The sequence below is a fragment of the Rhamphochromis longiceps genome, linkage group LG16, assembly GCF_057381845.1.
Source record: "Rhamphochromis longiceps isolate RC_006_pf linkage group LG16, R_longiceps_female_GT1.1, whole genome shotgun sequence".
NCBI lineage: Eukaryota > Metazoa > Chordata > Actinopteri > Cichliformes > Cichlidae > Rhamphochromis > Rhamphochromis longiceps.
Window position 1 is genome coordinate 34621292 of NC_140572.1, and position 21055 is coordinate 34642346.

Below are 21055 nucleotides of genomic sequence, written 5' to 3' on the forward strand. Positions count from 1 at the left end.
TTTTATCACATAGAGATGAACTGCCCGGGAGTGACCTCAAAGTGGGTAGGGGCGATGCAAAAACAAAATTGGAGCTGACAAACAGCTGAATCGGCAGCCTACTTTGTCTTCTTATGTCAACATCTAAAGCGTTATGCAAATGTCGTGTCCCAGCGGGCTATTCAGGAAACTGTCGATCTGAATCTCTCCTTCAAAAACTTTTGAGCATCTCATTGAAGTCCAAATACTTGAGGACAAGCAACTGACCACTTTTATTAAAAGTGTATCAGAGGAGGCTGATCCAAACAGGCAGATGAGGTTGCTCCTGCTCTGTTTTTTAGACACAAGGAGGAGATCAAAATATAAATCATAATCAAATCTCGCAGAAGTCGGTGCGGCGCTACCACTCAAGCTGTCCTCCTCATTTCAGTTTAATGCGCTTCATGTTTTTCATGAGGTGGGGGTACAGTTCTGAAGCCAAGACCTATCACAACAACATTTCTGCTATCTCATGTCACAACACTCCAGCACCATTCACAGAGACACTGTCCACACAGATGAGCTCTCACTGTTACTAACAGAGGCGTCAGAACACGTAGAGGTTAAGTACAGGAACTCGGTGTACGATTTAAGGCACAGATAGATGCATGTAGCTTTTAGTCTTAAATCTACAGTGTTCGTAATGGCCACCAGGGGGTGATACCTGTGGTTGCAAAAAGACTTTCAGTCCTATAAAAGTCTGTAGGAAAATTAAACTTGACCCTGACTTTAACACTTTTCTCAGTTTTTGGGCTCAGTCAGCATTTTCACTCATATTAAATGAAACACCAGGTCAACATTCTGTAAATCATGGTGATTCTAAGTACTCTGTACTAGATAACAAAGCCAAAATATGATAATCCAGAATATGCTCATTGGCCAATAATTTGTGACCGACAGTCAGATCCACCTGATCATCACATCCACTATCAAAACCTTCACCTCTAGACTTCATAACAGGACTTAACAGCCAAGTTAGGAGGAGGAAAATGTGTCAGAAACATCAGAATGACTATGATTATCTGACAGCAATGGCAGAGAAGATGAGAAGGCACCGTTAAGGGTTTGTCAGCAAACCAGTGTGCTGCTAAACATAATTTAAATAAGCATGCTTTACACCAGAGGTCGAGAAGTGGCAATTAAGAAATAGCTTCAAAAGCTAACTATATATAATGATATGCTAATTTTGTGCATATCATATGTTATGTCCCTTCCTCATGTTACTATGCTGGTGGGCCAACACAGCTATTGTTTAGAGTGACCTGGAAATATATCCCAGTGATGCCATTTTTGCATTTCTGATATACATAGGTTAGAGTTTACCATTTATTATGGAGGGTTTGATGCTGGGATCTCTGATCTAAGTGTCCTTTGGTGTCAGTCTCATGATTGGTGTGTGAAACCCAAAACAAACAGCTAGAGAAAGTAATCTGTCAGTAAGTAATAGTAAGTAACTGTTGCTCAAAGGTTTTTCCCTCCTTTTTCTAATCCTCGTGGTTGCTCGGTGTGAACCAAACTGTTGATATGGTGAACTACTTGTAGTTATGGTCAAGCACTAACAGGAAAGTATAAGTACTGAGTTTTAGTTCCCAGCAATTAATAGATGCATTAAAACTCAGATACATTCAAATATGCATTGAAATGCAATGAGAATACATAACATTTTGGAAGCTTCTATATATGTGAACTGCAGCAACTGCAACAGAAAATATAGCTGTGGAGATCAAGCATTGCATCTGGCAAATAATGCCTTTTAAAGAGAAGACTTTTTTAGTTTCCAGCCAATTGAGAAAGGTCACTCGGAGAAGAAAAGAGCACATTTCTTGTTCATTCTCTCTTTTCTTTTTTCTTTTTTAAATCCAGTATCCAGTTAGAGATTCAGCTTGGTCAGGGCCTTGGGTGGCGATGTGTTTATGCTGGCCAGCACAACTTTGGTTTCTGCATGAGAGAGCATTTAAAGCAGGGAGGGTCTCCGGATTTGGGCTGTTCTGTTCGCACTTTATTTTTCTAGGGGTTTTTCTTTGCACTGCCCAGTATCGCTTCACATTTGTGTCTTGTATGAACAGCTGTGGTTAGGTAAGGGAAGTGGCTAGCCGAGACACTTTCTGGGAAAATGGGGACATTTATGTTGAAGAGCCAAAGATATTAATAAATGCCCATAGAGGAGAATTGGGAAAAAATGAACTAATAATTAATGATATCTATAACACTTTAAAAACATCTGTCAGTGTACACAGAAAGAACATATCTGTGTACAACATTATGAGCCTGTCAATGATTAAAAAAAACAACACATTTCACAGGATTAAACATCAATTTTTTTTACCATTTTATGAGTAACAGATATTTGAGGCAACAGCAAAGTGGCACAACAGACACAGCAACTTGAAAGCATCTAGGTCAACCGATAAAAACAATGAGTCATCTCTTCTGACTGTTTCATAACGTGGTTGTAACGTCGCACTTTTGGGAATCATTTCTAATTGAGCAGGAAACCAAATAATTTGGATGGCATAGTGATCGTGTCCAGTTTATTTATTTGTAGATATCAATAACTTAAAGCACTACTCTCACAGGAGAAGACATACGCTGCACCAGATTTACCAAGCAGCTAATTTCCATATGAAATCCCCAGAACGCAATAAAAACAACTAAATACGAGGCTTTAAAGTATCTTCTTCTGGGTTCTAGTATTTACAGTTCTTATGGTTTACAGATTTTCAACAAGTTTAGACTCCAATTATTTCGATCCTTGCCTGGGATGCATGTGTAAGTGTGTTTGTGGGAGTGGGGAGTGGGTGGAGAAGCAGGAATGTGCATCTCAATGAGAAGCATCTCGGTGGATTTTCATTGAGATTTGCAGCCTCCATATGATTTGTGCTTCATCCAGGCAGTGATGCAAAGTGCCAATGTGTGACACCAGAGATGGATTTTCAGTTGGCGTGACTCGCACCGCTCACTGCAATGTGATGACAATGGCCGAAAGAGAAAGCAATCATTTCAATTTACCACCACCGTAAAACCAGTTCAAGCAAATATACGATTCCTAAAAACTAAAAACCAAATACCAAAGGATGACTATTAAGGTCCAGCTCTAGTTGTTAAAATGCTAATCAACAGCAGGTGTAATATCAGTTTGTTTTCATTCCAAGGGTGTCAAATATTGCCATTTTGTCACAGCTGCTGCCATCTCAAAGTCACACGCAAGTAAGTGAGGGAAAACCAAATGAAGCAAAGTGCAAAAGGAGACACAAACTGTAATCTCCCAGCTGACAAACCTTTGACTTACCCCAACACCCCTCCATCTGCCTAATGTGGATTATGGATTTAAAAGAGGTCCATTATCTGTCCGTAACCAGTGTTGCTATGACAGGCGTGTTTAACCAAAAGAACTCAAACGTCACCCTGCAGGTGATGCCAGAAGAAATGTCAGGCCATCATTAACGCCATTAGTACGACTCTATGGGGGAGCTTAAATGCCTGGTCAGTAGTGGTGGACTGACGAAATGACAGTCACTGATGCTGCCAGCAGGACTAAACTGGGGCTACAGAAATGCTGTGAACATTGTGCAGTGCTCATCCTTAGATGGATCTTTAATCAGTCCATTTCAATCTTGCTAGTATTACAGGGAAAAAAGCAAAGATATGTATAAATATAATAAGGTTTATATCTGCTGTGTAGAAGGCCGATGTTTGTGAGTAGCAGAAAAATTCAAGAACAGTATTCTATGCCCTTCATTATGCACAAATTTTCTTCCATATTCCACTGGGAAATCATAATGGAAACATATTGTATGCGCAATCGAAAGTTAGAACGATTGCCCTCCGGCTCTGTGAAAGTATTCAACTATTAATGGGCAACAATCAATCACCAGTGTCAGCCACCTCCTACCTGAAACACCAAAGCCTAAACTGTGTGGAACAGCAACCAATCCTCACTGTATGAATGAGCTGAGACCAGAGGGCCACTGGCTGGCTGGGTTTTTTAAGTGTGCATCTTATCCATCACATCCCAAACACATACATGTTAGGTAAGTTGGTGATTCTAAATTGGCAGTACGCGTGAATGTGAGTGGTTTTCTGTCCAGCATGTACCCTGCATGTCACCTTATGACAGCTCGGACAGGCTCCAATTTGACTTTGACCCTGAATTGGATAAGCAGAAGAAAACGGATGGCTGGATTCAGCAATCTTGCACAATAGAGGCTCAAAGTGTCCCTGCACATTGGTAAAAAGTGTTTATATCACTTAATTATTTTTTGCAATAAAGGCATCTCTCCTCGACCCACTGTAAACTATCTCCAGTAGTAGTAGTAGCAAAGAATAATCCTAAATGTGCATTAATATTTATTTCAAAAAATGGATTACATCATGTAATCAATCTTCCTCCAAACTGTATCACATGGAAACTCAATAGGTCATGAACTGGTCCTTTGCTGATTCTACACAAAGCAGCTAATTAAAAGACATGGCATCCAATATCATGAGGTACAAGGTGAAAGTGGAAGGGTGTCCACTGCTAATGCTCTTCTTGTTGCTGCAGGCTACAAACTTGCTCGAGAGTGTTCAAAAGGTCTGCTGCTCTGCTGTACTATTGATTTGAATAAATTAACTGTTTCATTCAAGTGTTTTGTTAATTAACCTTTACCCTCCCCGCTGCATTCATCTGCAAGCAAAGGTCTATTCTGCGGTCATATAAGCCAGGGCGAGACCCAAAAACAGCAATTTTGGGAATTCTAAAGGTCACAACAAGCAGTTTCTTAGGAACACCCATGCATTTTAAAAAAAACTTGGCAGAGCTAGTGCATTAGATTGCATTTGAATGCACAAATATATAGATATATAAAGTGTAAAGCTCTTTATATTAGATAACATTTAGATGTCAAATTATAGATTGATATAAAACATGTTGTGCTCCAGGTATAGATATAACAGCTCCACCATTTTAGTGCCTCTGGCCTTATGTAAAACAACAGAAACAGAACAGACTGTGTTTTCCAACAAGGCTGAATACAAATATCTGTATTTGTGTGACATTATTCTTGTAATTTTAATCCCCCACATATGTCTAGGTCATCTCAATTCAAAGAGGCTTTTCTGTAAAATCTTCCCACATGTCATCTGTGTCAATACAACAAACAACTGACAGCCCGAGAAAAACAAAACCCTGTATTAGAATATATTCTCTACTCACGTCTTCCAAATGTGCATCATACAGGCTCAGAAAGCTGTAGTACATTCAGTGTTAATATACAGAATTCATCTCCATTATCTAATTTTTTTTTTTTTTTTAAAAAAGGAAGAAAAAAAAAAACAGTTACAGCTCTGAGATGAAGGGTTTAAATTCATGTTTTAAACGTGGGGCGAATCCCCCCTTAAATGCTTCCAACAAAAAGAACCTTAGACACTTTGGAGGTGATTCTACTTGAAGGTCTGAGGTTTTCTTTTCTTGTCTTCGATTGTGTTTTGTCATTCTCCTCTAAGTGCAACATTGCTCTGTTTTTGTTTTGATGGCTTTTCTTTTGTCTCCATGTCATGCTTTGTTCTTTCCCAGTCCTCTGTCACATCTGCACTGGCAAACGGCTTCTTTCATAAGTTTAAAGCATGGATATATATAAGGCAGTTACACTGAAATTCATGGTTGGATTGTTGTTTAACTTTAATAAAATTGGAATCAGCTACCAGAGATTCCTGAGCATTAATATTGTTAACATTAACTTCACTGAAACTGTTGTTCGCACAAGTCCTCACAGCATCTGTTGGTCTGTCCTAAGAGGCTTCTTCATCTTTAGCTAATGATTTAGAATTGAATGGCTCTAGATTCAAAGATTGTCCACGTGCAAGTGTAGCCTTCTGAAACATTAAAGGAGTTTGTAGTCTTGCAGAGATAAGGCAAGAACGTGTATCACAGGTTATCACGGCTGCTTCTCGTTAGCACTTCTGCTCAGCTGTAAATGCTGGGTTGATTGCTGTAGTTGTGCACATGCTTTTACTGCATCATAAGTCCTTGATTTAAAGGAACTTATGGAAGTATGTGCAGACCTGCACTGAAATTCAAGCCCTGGCTCAGGTCAAAATTCTTCAGTCCACCATTCTGCATAAGATACAAAGAATCAAGCTCTTAAAGGCAAATAAGTGTTAATTCTTTACAGGCCAAAAGCTCTGAGAGAAATTTTCGTGACAATTTTAAGAGGAATAACACACTGTATATTGGATACAGAACAGAATTGCTTTCACTGGCTAACAGACATGTCATTGTTAAGTTAAGCATGGCATTGAAAAAAGCAGAATGGGTGGAGACAAACTGAAGTAACTTAAACAGGAGACTTTGGATGAAATTTGCCAATAGCTGTCATGACCGGCTAGGCCTTCTTCCTCTGATGTGTGCTGGTAAAAATCATCCGCTAATGGATGATGTACTGGGATTGTGGGGCAGAGTTTGAATTCATGGTCTTCTGAACTAAAGCCTAAACCAACTTCGCCATGATTGCATATAAGCATGGTCATAAACCTCATGACAACATCCTCCTTTAAGTCAAGATAAGATGAAGAAGAGGAGCATTAAGCTTGGCTCGGAGATGATGATGGAAAAGAAGAAAGTCGGGTGGGTGGGAGCAGTGCACATATGCCATAAATTCAACCATGCAGAAGAATCATTCCATTATTTTTCATATGCAGGTACATAATTACTAAATTCTATAGAGACGTGTGCCATAGTCTAGAAACATTAGTGGAGAAAATGGAAGAGTTTGGACTGACTGGATGTTTGTGCACACTGAAAGCATAGAGAATAAGTGTGGAATAAGAATAAGAGTGTCTGCAAAAATATGAATCCGTTCATACATCAGGCTTTCTTTAGAGAGGACGAATTTAATATAGTTGAAAAACAAGTGTTTTACCACATTTAAGTAAAACCTGTTGTTCTTCAGTTTAGGGGAATTAAAAGAAATAATTGAAAGATAATTCTCAAAAACCACCGATTTTTTTTTCAAATCGGAAAATCTGAGGTTTTGCATTCAACGGGTGACTAGTTAATAGGCTGAAATATCACTTTTCTGCTTTCAATATTTGAAACTACAGGGTTCAGGTTGTGGTAATTCACTCCATGGAAGATTTTCCACTGGAGCAGTCTCGTGACGACACCCCACACTCAATGTCAGCAGTTCTGACATTTTTGCATTTTGTACTGGTTAGTTGCACTAATCATTTTGTATTGATTAGGATCAGATTATATATCGAGTGAGCCGCAAAACTCACACACAGGAAGAACACACCTAGTTGTTGATGCCCAAAGCCGCCAGGTCATGATTTTTCAGGTGGCTAATTACAATCGATGGCTGGTCACATGGGGTTGGCTGGTCACAGGGGATACGATAAAACCCTGGAGTGTGTCAATGGTGCGCACCTTGCCCGGTGTGTCAACTGGTCAACCAGCCAGCCATTCCAAAAGAGTCTTTGCACCCACTACCGTTAATGGAGGTTCCTTTTGAGGACCTCATGGACCTCATTGGGCCATTTCACCAGAGTTCATGTAGATATCACTTTGTATTAGTTGTGTTGGATTATTCAATGCGACATCCCGAAGCAGTACCGCTACACACCATTAATGCAAAGCGTGTGGCCCATGCACTGTTTTAGGTCATTTCCCGAGTCAGCATCCCAAAAGAGATACTGACTGGCCAGGGCATGTCATTCATGTCTTGCGTGGGGTGTTAGACCTAATAAAATAAAATTTTGAGGAAGGTCCAAGCCCAGCTAAGAATTAAACTCAATACTTTCTGAACCTGAGAGCCAAGCTACACATGTTTTCATGAGAAAATCTGCCCCAGGCCCAGGAATGTCAGCAACGCCTGTACAACAGAAGGGCTATTTAACAGCGAGATGAAATGCTTGTATTACTCCCTTCCTCTAGCTCAAAATTACTAGCCAATTGGCAAAGTGCCCTTCATGGTCACCCAGCAAATGGGGGACGTCATATGAAGTGGTACAGTCAGACAGTGGAGGAGCCACACAGATATTTCACCTCAACCTCCTCAAAGTGTGGAGAGACTTTGAAACTGCTTCTCTGGTGAGCCTGGTAAAGGTAAGAGATGAGGTGGTGCTGGAGGTGCCAAATTCCACCATTCCCACCTCTCTCCATTGTAATAATCATCTCACACAGACCCAGCCGGTACCAAGCTCATAGAGCACCCAGGCATGACGCTCCATTCCAACCCTATAGATTACCTGAACATAAAACACAAATTATTCAGAAGGAATTGGCTGAAATGTTAAAGATGGGAATAACAGAAGAGAAGAAAGACGGGTCTACACGGTTCTGTGTTGACTACTGCAAAGTGAATGAGGTGTCACAGTTTGATGCTTAGCCCAAGCCCCAGCTCCATGAGCTCCTGGAACAGTTAGGTCAGCTTGTTCAGAGTCCCCATGGACCGGGTCCTGCTTCCATGCGCTGCATATGCTGCTGCTGACATCATCATCTATAGTGACACCTGGGTGGAGTGTGCAGTGGGTGGCTGCGGTCATGAAGTTCCTGAGGCAGGCTCACAGCCAAACCGAAGACGTGTGTGGTAGGATGGAGGAAGATGCACCCGCAGGTGAAAAACCAAAAACCAAAAAAGGCCATCGCATCCTGCTTACATCCCAAGACCAAAGAGAGGTAAGGTTCTTGGGGCTGGCGGGTTACTACTGCCGGTTTGTGCCTGGCTTTGCAGAGCTCACCAGCACCTTAACTGATTTCACCTTAAAAGGTGCCCCAGATCTGTTGGACAAAGCAGTGCCAGGCAGTGTTTGTGCAAGTGTATAGGGCCCTCTGTGTGAAACCCCTGCTCCACACACAAACAAACCAAACACAACTAGCAGATGTCGTACTGTGTGTCCATGATGCCGGGTTTGAGGACTGGGGACGTTACAGTGACACATTGATTTAATAAGACTATGAAGTGTGTTTTTGCCTTTTATGTCGGACATGTTTTTCTCTAATAGATGTCATTGTAAAAAAAAAAAAAAAAAACCCAAAAAAACCAAAAAAACCACACAAATAAACAAAACATAGAAGGATTTGTTATTAAGTCTTCCAAATGGCAGATCTTTTACAGTGAACATCCATGAAAAATGTATGTAAAAATTGAGGCAGAAATGCAGTGTGACTCTGGCTTTATGGTTAATGGTAAGCTGCTTACAGAGTACTAACTGAGCATCAGATAATGAATCCTGGATGAGTACTTAGTAAAATATGCCACAGATAACCGAAAATTATTGTCACCAATTCAGCAGCCGGCCACTGTGAAATATCGTCTGGCATTTAATAATGACTATAAAAAGTACAGTACTGTGCAAAGGTCTTGAGCCACTTCTCATTGCTTTATAAATTGGTAGGAAAATGGGAAATATGTGCAGCAATTTATTGAAATATAAGGCAAAAATAGAGTTACAATTCATTATGTTGACTTTTAATTTTTCTACTGAATTTCTTCAAGTAACCTTCAGGAATAGTTTTCCAGGCTCCTTGAAGGGACATTCAAAGCTCTTCTTTGGATAATTTTGCATTTTTGTTCTGTTCTCTGTTAAAAGGACCCGCACTGCTTCAATAATGTCGAGGTCTTGGCTCTAGAGAGGCCAGTTCTAAACTGATAATGTTCCCCTGTGTGTTTTGCTATCCAACTATGCTTTTACTGCATTGGCAGTGCATTTGGGATCAAGTGAAGCTGGTGACAATCAGCTTTTTTCCAGATGGTTCTGCAGATCAAAATCTCATGTAATTTTCCAATTCCATCAGTTGTTACAAGATCTCCAATAACACTGGCTGAAATGCAGCCACCACCATGTTTTATAGGTGGTTGTAGAAACTCTTTGTTGTACCTGTCTGTTGGCTCTTTGGGACCAAAATATAAAGAAATGAGGGGCAGCTGAAGACATTTGCCCAGTACTGCATTTTTGCAAATCATGTTGCATGTTAAAATAAAATGTCATCACTTCATAATTTTTGTACATTTGCATTGGAATTTTGTCATAATTAGCAAATAAATTCTGGAATTATGTTTAAATTTATACTAATTAATAAATTTGGCCATAACTGTTTTGGGGGATATAAAACATCTACCAAGATTGTACCAATTTCAAAATGAATGGAAGTCAACCTTTGTGTGAAAAGTAATTATATTCCCTCCAGATGCTCCTGGGGTATTATATTCACAAGAATGAGATAGATATGAGGTTACAGTGACCATCAAAATCAGTACAAGGGGAAGCTTTGGTCCACAGCAAGCACTGTGATTCAATCAACCAATCTACAGACAATGAACTCTACATCTGCGTAGGTTAAAAAAAGAAACCCAAAAACTATTTATGCAGACTCTGTAGAACCTACAAATTAAATCACAGACCTTCACCTTTCAGAGAATAAGGCTACTAAAATGTATAGCTCTGAGTTGAATCCAGAATAGTCCCATATGGAAAAGAAATAGTAAAAACTTATATGTGATTACTAATGAAAGTGGCCACTTTCATGAGTAAATCAATAAGGCGGCCAAAACATACAAGTTTCATTAAATAATTTTTCAAGGGATCTTATATCTGTTTTCACTCTTATATGCTTTTCATACAAGTTTCACACAAGACAGATACAACCTTTAAAAGATTTATATATATCTTTTCCATATGGGGTCATACAGCCTAAAATGAACTCAAAATCTTCCACTGTAATAAAAACAGAGTCATGTAATCTGAAAGAATACAGACAACCCGCCACCAAAATGTAGTTAAGAGAAGTCTACAAAGAATTACTTGATGGGAAACAACGGGGAGTAAACGCTCAAGAAAACTTCACAAACTAGAATCCTATTACAGCATTAATGTAATAAAGCCTTTTCAGTGCTGTAGTTTTCACATCCCACGAATTCCCAGCCTAAAATCCTAACTGCAACGCAAAACCTTAATCTAAATTGGCAACTCAGAAGGTCGAAACGATTTCCTGACATTTTCAATAATGTGCCCACAAAGCTAGTACTGCTTTTATGTCATAATGTTATGGGAAAGAGTTTCAAATGGTCTGGCATGCATAAGAATTTTGCATCATTGTGTTTGTGGAAGAAAATATAATACAAAGGACATTTTTTGGCAAACTACAGCTGGTCAAAGAGCTTATGAACAGCTTCCCAAATGCCTGTCACCACATTCATGTTCACAATGTGGACTGTGGGGAAACCAAAACCTGTGCTTAATCTGTACACAGTATCTGGCAACCCAGGCTAGAATAGTTCTACAGTAACACACCACTCCTCCAAAAACCACAGATTGAATTTTAACTTTAGACCCATTAGTGGGTGCATTTTCTAACTTTTTTAGACCGCCCAGAACAATCTACAATTGGTTCACTTCCTTGAATGCATGCAAGAGAGTTTCATTTCGTAAAATAGCGCATATGTGATTTAGGTGTGAGGGGAGCAGATTCTCTAGTTTAAGCTCCGATGGAGGAGCCTTGGTTCTGACTGGAAAGTAAATGTGAATTCCTGGGGAAAGGAAACAGCTGAGCAAGCACTGTATATCTGAAGGGGCATGGCAGCTTCTCCAGAGTGTTTGGATAAAGACTGTACAGATCTGTCTAGAGCCATCATCTAAAGCGATGATGAATTAATGCTTATACTGCATCCCAGCCAGCGACAAGTATGTCCACTGTTTTTGTCCAGCACTGGCATTTTCTCCCCTTTAATCGCTCCAGGTTTCACAATATTCAGACCCTCCAACGCTCTTCAAATAAAGCGAAAATTCAAGTTTAAAAGCATGATCATTTTGGAAAAAAATACAGAAACCAATAGAATGGACAGAAACCCATAGTGAGCAATGCAGTACACAATAGCAGGTAGTCATTATATTTTCAATTGCCTCTGGATTGCAGGCATTTTTCACAGGAATTCAAACCCTCCTTTATTAGCGGTGACACACTCGTAAATCTTAAAGAAGGATTCATTTATGATCCAACTCTATCTCAATAATTTACCTCTAATCTACACCCCTGTTTCTGCATGATAAGACATTCTCCTGCTTCAACATAAAATCAAGCCAAAGTCATTTATACAAGGCCATATTTTACTGTTAGTAACTGCTCTAAAAGTACTGACTACATTAGAAAGCAGGGAAAGGATTATGTTTACTCTCACAAACACTCAAAAAGTCCTACAAGGCAAAGCACTCAATATGAACCAAAAGGTCAACAGAAGCTTAAATTGCTCTTATAAGATGAATGATTCACTTTTAAAATAAAAAGTCTCCAACTTTAATTCATAAGTAAGGTGCTGCCACAGAGGGATGCTACTCTAAAGTCTAGCTTTAAAAAAATAAATGCCAAAACCCATCAAAACTACAGCTTTACAGAAAGTCTTCTTCATCTTTATCGTCATGTCCTGACTGTCTGCATATCAGACCCCATCTGCCCAGACTGTCTCCAAAATAATACCTTGCAGAGGTTTACACATTCACCTAACAAGACTGACTCCTGGGTCAGTCTCCGGAGGATACCCAAATCCCTTGGGGGCTGGGTCAGGAAGTGATCCCATCAGAACAAGGAAGCAGCCTAAACGTCTGTGAAGGTTCTCAGTCATCCAGGTCATCGTATTCTAAGTAGCTTTAGGCTGCTTGCAGTATTTGTTTAGACTTTTTAGCTCAAAGAGTAAGAAAGCTTGGTTGTAAAAGCTTTTCTCTTGGGATCATGATTTTATCTTTGATTTTTACTGAAGAATACTGATAATAGAAATGAATATTAAAAGAAAAAAAGAGAAAGAAAAGAAAGAGCTCTAACACTAACTTGCATCTTATCTGGAGGCCACCAGATAGCGATAGCTGTGGTTGTAAAAAAATCTCCAGTCCTACAGAAGCATACAGGAGAGCAGCTTTCTGACCTCACCTCTGTAAACACTAATTTTGTGCCACAGCGAATAGAAAAGGTTCTACTTTGTAAATGGCAAATAGACTGGTTCTCAAGTAGTGCTTGTCAACTCTACTTGATCACTCAAAGCACTTTATACAACATCTCTTTCACCTGTTCATACAATCACTTTTTTCTGTGCTTTTTCTACCCAAGTGCTTTCTGTCTATTCATTCATACTTCAATAAAGGCATCAGAGGACAAAATCCCAAGGATACTTAGGGATGCAGGACGGAGCAGGGTGGCTAATGATTTGTCAATCCCAAACCAGTTACAGTCAGACCCTGTGCAAAATGGGAGAAGTTACTGTCTCAGTGGTTCTGGCCCTACTGTTACTTTTATTTACTCATGCCTATACCGAACATTTATTATCCCCCAAAGAGTTACGACTCACCCTAATCCCCTAAAGACAACCCAGTCAGAGGCGTTGAGAGGAGGGCTTATTTTTGTGGAATTGCCTTAAAGTATTCTCACAAAAAAAATATCTAGTGCCTCTCAATAAATAAATTGCAGCCAAGTTTCACCTCAGCTAATCTGAGTCACTGAACTTGAGCTCTTGGTTGTGTTTGTAGTGGCAGCATCATTTTTACAGTTCAGTAACAGTTCAGACCTGCTTGCAGGGTGCTGATCAGAACTAACAACCACTCCAAGGAATCCAGTTTTGCTGAGTGAGCTGTAAGGGGTATATTTAGGTGTCACTAGTACTAATTGTCATCTATCAGTGTAAAGTGGACCCATGCTAGCATAAGCTGATAATTTAGCACTCTACCCTCTTGTTCAAATACAGCCAAGTATGATTCCCAAAAGACAAAATGAAAGCAGGTATAATGCCATAGTTGAGTCTTCAAAAAAAACAAAAAAAACAGGTGACTTCCCAGTGGATATATCCAACTTTTATAGGCAGTCTATGATTTGAACACACAAGAGGATTTAATATAAACAGTTCATCATCCAGAGGTAATAAAAGTTGACTAATTAATAAATTGGTACTTGTGGTTTGGACAACATCTAACAAGCTACAGCTTATATTAGTAATGACAGCTCACGGCGGCTGCTCATCACGGTAAACCAACATAGTTTGTGGCAGGCAGGTTCTCCGACTGAGCAGCAGTCACAAACATTGCCTGAGCATGAGAGATTAAGAGATTTGTCACTGTAAATGCAGCTGATAGGAATGCAAACAACGTCTAAGCTGACTAAACCTGGCGTTAAACAAAAACTGAAGCAGAACAGTTCATGAACAAGTATTATCAATACGCAATTAAGTCGTTTCCAAATCTGCACAGCAATAAAAATGCAGCTTATTTTACTTCGACGTCAGTTCATATATTTTGTGACTTACAGGTGTGCATATGAGAGGGTTTCAAAAACTTCTGGGAACCACTGACCTAGAATATATGGACAGCAACATAACAATGTATATCATTCTATAATATTTTCCAGCACTGCTTGAATTTGAAAGATGTGCTTCTAAAGGAAAAAAGAATCAAAATGTCACCGGTGAGCATAAATACATTTTTTTAAGAAAGATAAAAGAACATGGCATCGGACTGTCGCCTCACTCCTGTCTGCGTTTATCACAAAGCAGCGGAACCATGACGAGAATATACACAGCTGAATTATGTGTCAGAGCTGTAGGTGTGATTGCTACCATATGTCATCTACCGTCTCCCACAGTCACAGTGATATTCACTGTTCAGAACAATAAGCACGTGCATTAGCAGGATCTCAAAGGAAGAGGATTGAAGCATGCTGTATAACCATGACGACACATAATTATAACTTCAAAGACAGCTCGGAAGATAGCTGATAATGTTTCTTACTGTTACTGTAGACTATTGATGTTCAGGTGTTTTTGTTGTGAGTCACTCATCTAAAGGCTGATGGCTGCTCATTAGTGCTGCATCATCTGTAAATAGAAAGAAATAAGAAAAAAACCACTTAAGACTCAAGCTTTCAGAGATGAAAGATTATTCCTGCAGGTCTACTCTCTGATTACATCAAGCAGAAGTCCATATCTTTGCATCTAAGACTCTTTCCCCGTATCCAGGTGATCCTCAATTCTTTAAGTTACCTAGCTGACAACTTAGCATGCAACCCTTTCAATTAAACAAAACACACATGCACGAGCGGCTGACATGAGTGGCTGTCTACATCAATACAAAGCCATGGAGGAAGAAGGACAAGTTTAAACTTAGGCTGCACACATCCAATGCAAATCCTTCCAATACCCTTGATAAGTAAGAAAAATGCATGTACTGTGATTGTCCAAAAGACCATTGTGAGCAGTCAGGGGAAAAGTCATAAATGAAAAAATATATATATAAATAATACAATCAGTGCATACATAGACTGTACAAGCATAGTTATTATAGGTGCTGACTTAGCTTCCAGTGCAATCAAGCACCTTGGATTTTGTCTCATTTCTCATTTCCAATGCTATAAAGTATTTTTATTCATTCAGACTACTGGATTTACAGCACCGACCCAGCTGTAGAGATTTGTTGGTCTTTGGTGTTTATCAATGGTTTAAAGAAGGCAAACACATTGATCACTCACTCTCAAAAATAAAAAGTAAGAAAAAAAAAAATCAATGCTGCACTGATCTGGCAATCAGAAAACGAAAGCTGTATGATGGCTGAACCCATTTTATACACTCTGATGCAAGTTTTGTCTTTACAAGTAGCACAATCTCCAACTTCAAACCTTCTACAACAATCCCAGTCTGAGTTAAAGAAAACAAAGTATCGAGTTTTTAGCCAACTTTACAGCCAGTAAGAAAAAAAAGATGAAAAATACACTCATAACAAACTAACCCTTTAAAGATGAATGATACCCGTCTGCACTCTGCAGTGATTACATTAAGCAGACATCTACAGTGGGGCAAAAAAGTATTTAGTCAGCCACCGATTGTGCAAGTTCCCCCACTTAAAATAATGACAGAGGTCAGTAATTTGGACCAGAGGTACACTTCAACTGTGAGAGACAGAACGTGAAAAAAAAAAATCCATGAATTCACATGGTAGGATTTGTAAAGAATTTATTCGTAAATCAGGGTGGAAAATAAGTATTTGGTCACCTCAAACAAGGAAAATCTCTGGCTCTCACAGACCTGTAACGTCTTCTGTAAGAAGCTTTTCTGTCCCCCACTCGTTACCTGTATGAATGGCACCTGTTTGAACTCATCTGTATAAAAGACACCTGTCCACAGCCTCAAACAGTCAGACTCCAAACTCCGCCATGGCCAAGACCAAGGAGCTTTCGAAGGACACCAGGAAAAGTATTGTAGACCTGCACCAGACTGGGAAGAGTGAATCTACAATAGGCAAGCAGCTTGGTGTGAAAAAATCAACTGTGGGAGCAATCATCAGAAAATGGAAGACATACAAGACCACTTATAATCTCCCTTGATCTGGGGCTCCACGCAAGATCTCATCCCATGGGGTCAAAATGATCATGAGAACGGTGAGCAAAGATCCCAGAACCACACGGGGGGACCTGGTGAATGACCTGCAGAGAGCTGGGACCAAAGTAACAAAGGTCACCATCAGTAACACACTACAACGGCAGGGAATCAAATCCCGCAGTGCCAGACGTGTTCCGCTGCTGAAGCCAGTGCATGTCCAGGCCCGTCTGAAGTTTGCCAGAGAGCACATGGATGATACAGCAGAGGATTGGGAGAATGTCATGTGGTCAGATGAAACCAAAGTAGAACTTTTTGGTATAAACTCAACTCGTCGTGTTTGGAGGAAGAAGAATACTGAGTTGCATCCCAAGAACACCATACCTACTGTGAAGCATGGGGGTGGAAACATCATGCTATGGGGCTGTTTTTCTGCCAAGGGGACAGGACGACTGATCCGTGTTAAGGACAGAATGACTGGGGCCATGTATCGTGAGATTTTGAGCCAAAACCTCCTTCCATCAGTGAGAACTTTGAAGATGAAACGAGGCTGGGTCTTCCAACATGACAATGATCCAAAACACACCGCCCGGGCAACAAAGGAGTGGCTCCGTAAGAAGCATTTGAAAGTCCTGGAGTGGCCTAGCCAGTCTCCAGACCTCAACCCCATAGAAAATCTGTGGCGGGAGTTGAAAGTCCGTGTTGCTCGGCGACAGCCCCAAAACATCACTGCTCTCGAGAAGATCTGCATGGAGGACTGGGCCAAAATACCAGCTACTGTGTGTGCAAACCTGGTAAAGACCTATAGTAAACGTTTGACCTCTGTTATTGCCAACAAAGGTTATGTTACAAAGTATTGAGTTGTATTTTTGTTATTGACCAAATACTTATTTTCCACCCTGATTTACGAATAAATTCTTTACAAATCCTACCATGTGAATTCATGGATTTTTTTTTCACATTCTGTCTCTCACAGTTGAAGTGTACCTCTGGTGCAAATTACTGACCTCTGTCATCATTTTAGGTGGGGGAACTTGCACAATCGGTGGCTGACTAAATACTTTTTTGCCCCACTGTATATATTTCTTCCTTGTCCATCTACATGTTGTGTATTAAAACAATCTAAGAAAAGCAATTTATACACTAAAGCGTTTAAGACTGCTTTTCTCACTGTGTTGAAATCATCCAAGTCATACAGAGGCTCTTCACAGTAATTTATTGGTAGGTGGACGGCAATAAGCAACCCCTGGGGTGTAAAAAATACTAATAATAATGAGAACAAACACTGCAATCAGTCAATAAGGATATAACTGAAAAAGTGGGTGAAATATATTTTTATTACATTAGTTCGTGCCTGATGAATGAGGTGCAGACTTAGCTCATGGTGTAATCAAGCATCATGAGCCTGGTCTCATGTCCAATACCTTAAACTATTTTTATTCATTCAGACTATTGGATTTACAGCACCGTCCCAGCTATAGAGATTTGTGGGCCTTCAGTGTTTATTAATGGCTTAAAGAAAGCAAACAAACACACTGATCAATCACTCTCAAAAATGCAATGTTGAAAAAACCAGGGAAAAATCAATGATATGCTTGTGTGGCACTCAGAAACCAAAAGCCATATGACAGCTGAGCCCATTTACTAGAACGCCACGTCTGCTTTGCCTTTATAAGATCTGCAATCCCAAGTTTCTTCTAAAGTGAATCTTGTTTTTACATTTTATCACAGAAGTGGAGATTCTATCAAACCTTCACTGTACTGTGACATTTTTCAGCATGATATCAGAGTTCAAATTAGCACTTCAGAAAGGACACACTCGAGATTAAAGTGTGCTGTCTGCACATTTGATAAATGAGGGCCAAAGTTTTCTATTATGTGTTAGCCTGTAGTAATGCATAGTTATCATAAAAGTGCCTGAGGAATTTGTGGGGAAATGACATTCAGAGATAGATTTAAAGGGCACAGACTGTGGAAGGTGTTGCATTAATTTGAGCTAGGTGACTTCCCCCTGTGAGATTTTGTTGATATATACACTGCTGGATATGGAAATACAGGTTTTGCAATTTTAAAGTCAGCATGTGAGGCATTTCTGGCAACACAGATGATACAATAGTCAGCGTACTGTATGAGGTCAGACCTCGAGCAACACTAATAATATGTTTAGAGCAACCTTCTTGCTAGACTTCTGACCTTAATTTGTAAATATGTGAGAAGATAAAGAAGCCATATCATAGACACGATAAAACAAAATAAATTTCAAATAGTTAATGTAGTTTGGAACATTGAACGATAAGATTTCTCATTTCGGCACATTTAGTGAGAGGAAATTTTACACTGTCCAGCTATTGAGACCATATAGTCAAAAAGAGCAGCTAAGCTTTTAGTATTATTATGTTTCAGCAGTACATATATCTTTGCATCGTATGTATGCTATGTATATCCATCCATTCGCTTCCGCTTCTCCTTTTCAGGGTCGCGGGGGGCGCTGGAGCCTATCCCAGCTGTCATAGGGCGAGAGGCGGGGTACACCCTGGACAGGTCGCCAGTCTGTCGCAGGGCTAACACACAGGGACAGACAACCATTCGCACTCACATTCACTCGCACATTCACACCATTCACACAATGGCAATTTGGATTTTCCAATTAACCTATCCCCTCAAGCTGCATGTCTTTGGACGGTGGGAGGAAGCCGGAGTACTCGGAGGGAACCCACGCAAACATGGGGAGAACATGCAAACTCCACACAGAAAGACCCCGGCCTGATGTTGGAATTGAACTCAGGACCTTCTTGCTGTGCGGCAACAGTGCTAACCACCGTGCCACCGTGCTGCCCTGCTATGTATATATAAATAGAAAATAAAAAAGGGCTTCAAGTCCAACCTTGTGGTACACCACAGGTAATGTGAGCTACAGGTGATGAACTGTTACCCATGTTGACAGAACTTGGACTTTTGAAGTAAGCTAACAAAAGCAAAGTGGATAAAGATAAAACTATCCATAGCACAGAGGCAGCCAAAAACCAGAAGCCTCGGTATGAGCAATGGATCAAAGAATTTACAAGGGAAACTACAGAGATGAGTGAAAAAAAGAAAAGGGTTATTGTCTTTTATCTGTTGAAGTTATAAACATAACAGAAAGTGATGTAACTGCTTTTTTTTTTGGCAAGGTAAAATATGCCAGGCAAAGGTGGGAGCACAGCAGCTCACTGTCAGTTAATTAACTGTACCTCTTATCAGCAGCAGAGCACTTCATTTTTGATTATTTAAGCGAGAGATCCTGTAGCTTACTCTGGTTTATAAAGTTTAATCATTACATTTATTATGAAAATATTTTGCATTGAAGAAAAGTACATTTTTTGTTTGTATATGCTATCAGTTTTATATACAAAGAAAATCAAAATGTGCAAAAAGTGGTACTGGCAGGTTAAACTTATCCCCTCTCCAGCTGAGAAATAATGCAAAATGGATTTTCTTCAGCAATACTTTCTCACCTTTCTGGCTTCCCACAGTGTGTATTATACTGAATAACAGTGGTGAATGGAATAACAAACAGCCTGTCATTTCCATATCCCCTCAAGCACTAAGTTTATGTTTCAGAAATGTGGCTTTACAAAACAGAGAGTGGAATCTTATTAAGGAAACAGGTGTTTAGGTTGTAACGGTTACCATCAAATTTACTTTAAATGTAGGTTGTAAACAGTCCAGTTATTTAAATTAAAAGCGATATCTACCAAGGAGGCAATTCAGTACCCTGCACAAAAAATGTTTAAAAAAAAAAAAAAAAAAAAAGAGCCTACAATGACAGGCTTCAGTCTGAGCATGTTGGTAAAGCACGTGCAGGAATATGACAGAGGATCACGGCACCATTCTGATGAAATTAATTTATTCTGCTCCTCCTCATTAGGAGAAAGCCAATCACCCAAAAATCATAATTAAGATATGATGACAGCGAGAGGCTTGAAGTCACAAGGACAGGGGTGGGTGACTTGTTATGAAAGAGCGAGGTCTGCTGGATTAATCCTCTTAGGCAAGTTTTGACAGCTAGGCAGAAAGTGGACTCAAAAACAAACTATGAAACACGCCCTTGATCTGGAATTCCAAGTAAAGTCAAGTTTATTCATATGGTCCAATATTAAACATGACTCAAAGGGACTTAGAGGCTCAGGACACGAACCCGGCTCAACTTTTTTAAGAGAAGAAAAAACTTCCAAAAGAATACAAAGAGAAAGTATTCATACGAGTATAATCACACAAGAGGATTACAATTAGTGCAATAGTAAATCTGACACAGTATATTTCATCTAATCAAGTCAGAGTGATATGCCCCATGGAGGAATGAAACAAGTCAAATTAAATCTTGCAATAACTTCTTCAAAATATGCCAGAAGCTGTTGACCACCAGACAGACAAACAAGTGGATAAAGTAATTGCGGAGGATGTGTGTTTCTAAATGGTTGAGGTCATGGTGGGGTAGCATCTACCATCCTGACCCATATAATAATCCTCTTTCAAAAATAAACTCTTCTAAACGTATCGAACCCTTTTTCTCCCTCTGGGCTCCATAACGAAAGTTTCCTGATAGCAAAACACCATCATGTGAGCAGCAGCACAGATCCAGTACCAAACATGCTGGAAGTGGTAGATAAGAGAGAGGATATCCAGATAGCACCAGACTGGCTCTAGCCCATCTCACTTCCTGAGGGGCAGGACTC

General features: G+C 39.8%; 1 protein-coding gene across 3 annotated transcripts in view; it reads right to left on the reverse strand.

Moving 5' to 3' along the window:
* Nucleotides 1–21055, reverse strand: part of gulp1a (GULP PTB domain containing engulfment adaptor 1a) — a 94341-nt gene that overhangs the window by 36488 nt on the left and 36798 nt on the right. The window contains exon 2 of one of the 3 annotated variants that reach the window (XM_085384200.1): nucleotides 14761–14846. The exons of the other annotated variants lie outside the window; for them this stretch is intronic. The gene's annotated coding sequence lies outside the window, so the exon portion shown is untranslated. The remainder of the gene's footprint in view (nucleotides 1–14760; nucleotides 14847–21055) is intronic. 3 annotated transcript variants of the gene reach the window in all.